Source organism: Papio anubis, chromosome 10, assembly GCF_008728515.1.
Source record: "Papio anubis isolate 15944 chromosome 10, Panubis1.0, whole genome shotgun sequence".
NCBI lineage: Eukaryota > Metazoa > Chordata > Mammalia > Primates > Cercopithecidae > Papio > Papio anubis.
In genome coordinates, this window is record NC_044985.1 from 2,014,011 (window position 1) to 2,016,705 (window position 2,695).

Genomic DNA, 2,695 nt, shown 5'->3' on the forward strand with positions numbered 1-2,695 from the left:
GTCCTTGCTAACATTTCTTCCTGTTTTTTGATAATAGCCAGTCTGATGGATGTGAAGTGGAATCTCATTGTGGTATTGATTTGCATTTCCCTAATGGCTAGCAATGTTCATCTTTTGTGTGCTTATTGGCCGTTGGTCTGTCTTCTTTGGGGAGATGTCTACTCAAATGTCTGTTGCACATTTTTTAATTGGGTTGTTAAGTTATGGGAGTTCTTTATATATTCTGGATATTAATCTCTTATCAGATATATGATTTACAAATATTTTCTTCCATTCTGTGGGTTGCCTTTCACTTTGTTGATACAATCCTTTAATGCACAAATGTTTTTAACTTGTTTTTTTGTTGTTGTTGTTGTTGTTTGTTTTTGTTTGTTTTTGAAACAGAGTTTCACTCTTGTTGCCCAGACTGGAGTACAATGGCGCAATCTCGGCTCACCGCAACCTCCGCCTCCCAGGTTCAAGCGATTCTCCTGCCTCAGCCTCCTGAGTAGCTGGGGTTACAGGCATGTGCCACCATGCCCTGCTAATTTTTGTATTTTTAGTAGAGACGGGGTTTCTCCATGTTGGTCAGGCTGGTCTCGAACTCCTGACCACAGATGATCCGCCCACCTTAGCTTCCCAAAGTGCTGGAATTACAGGCATGAGCCACTGCGCCTAGCCTAAACGTTTTTAATTTTGATGAAGCCCAATTAATCTAATTTTTCTTTTGTTGCCTGTGTTTTGCTGTCATATGCAAGAAATCATTGCCAAATCCAGTATCATAAAGCTTTTCTCCTATGTTCTAAGAGTTGACAGTTTTAGGTCTTATCATTAGTCATTAATCCATTTTGAGTTAATTTCTGTGTATACTATTAGATAAGGGTCCAATTTCATTCTTTTACATGTGGAAATCCAGTTTCCCCAGCACCATTTGTTGAAAAGACTGTGTTTCCCCATTGAGTATTCTTGACACCATGTGACCGTATATGCAAGGGTTGATTTCTGAGGGCTCTTTATTGTATTCCATTGGTCTGTATGTCTATCTTTATAACAGTACCACACTGATTTGACTAGTGTAGCTTTGTAGTTAAGTTTTGAAATCAGGAAATGGAAGTCCAACTTTGTTTCGTATTTGTTTTGGTTTGGGGTTTTTTTTGTTTGTTTGTGTTTGAGACGCGGTCTCGCTTTGTCATCCAGGCTGGAGTACAGTGATGTGAACATGGCTCACTGCAGCCTTGACCTTGACCTCACGGGCTCAAGCGATCCTCCCACTTCAGCCACCACAGCAGCTGGGACTATAGGCACTCCACCACGCCTGAGTAATTTTTTGTAGAAACAGCATCGCACTGGTGGCAAGGCTGGCCTCGAACTCCTGGGCTCAAGTAGTCCTCCCTCATCGGCCTCCCAAAGTGCTGGGATTACAGACATGAGCCACCCTTTTTTTGTCAAGTACTTTGGCTATTCAAGATCCCTTGAAATTTCATATGAATTTTAGGTTAAGTTATTCTGTTTATGTAGCAAATACTGTTGGGGTTGTGATAGGGATTTCATTAAATCCATAGATTACGTGAGCAGTATTTATATCTTAATGATAGCAGGTCTTTCAGTTCATGGACATGGGATGATTTTCCATTTATTGGTGTTGTCTTTAATTTCTTCCATCGGTGTTTTGTAGTTTTTAGTATACAAGTATTTCACTTCATTTGTTAAGTCTCCTCCTAAATATTTTATAGTTTTTGATGCCATCAAAAACATGATTGTTTTGTTAATTTCCTTCTTGTATTGTTTGTTGCTAGTGAATAGAAATACAACTGATTTCTTTTAATTTTTATTTTCTTAACAACACTGTTAAGTTAGTTTATTACTTCTAACAGGTTTTTGTGTGTGGGGGTGGATTCTTTAGGGTTATCTACATATAAGATTATGTCATCTGAGAAGAGAGGTAACTTTCCTTTTTTCTTTGCAATCTAAATACCTTTTACTTATTTTTCTTACCCAATTGCTCAAGCTAGAACTTCCAGTACTCTGATGAATAGCTGTGGCAAAAGTAGGCTTCTTTGCCTTGTTCCCAATGTAGAGGAAAGCTTTCAGTGTTTCACCATTGAATGTGATGTTAACTGTGAGTTTTTCATATCTGGCTGTCTTAGTTCAGCCTCTATAACAAACACTATAGCCTGGGTGGCTCAAGCAGCAAGCATTTATTTCTCACAGTTCTTGAGATCCAAGTCCAAGATAAAGGAGCCAGCAGATTTGGAACTGTTGAGGGCTTGTTTCCTGGCTTGTGTATCCTCTGTATTTCCCATGGCCAAGAGAGAGAAAATCATCTCTCATGTCTTTTCTTATGAGGCCACCAGTCCCATTCATTACGACTCCACCCTCATGACCTAATTACCTCCCAGAGTCCCCACCTCCAAATGCCATCATGTTGGAGATTAGGACTTCAACATGAGTTTCGGTGAAACACACACATTCAGTCCATATAAATGGCCTTTATTACATTGAGGTAGTTTCCTTCTGGTTCTAGTTTGTTGAAAGTTTTTATTATGCAGGTGCATTGAATTTTGTCAAATGATGTTTCTGCATCAGGTGAGATGATCATATGGCTTTTTTCCTTCATTCTGTTATTGTGGCATACTACATTGATTTTCATATGTTGAACCATCCTTGCATTCTGGGGATAAATCTCACTTGGTCATGATACATAATCATTTTTATA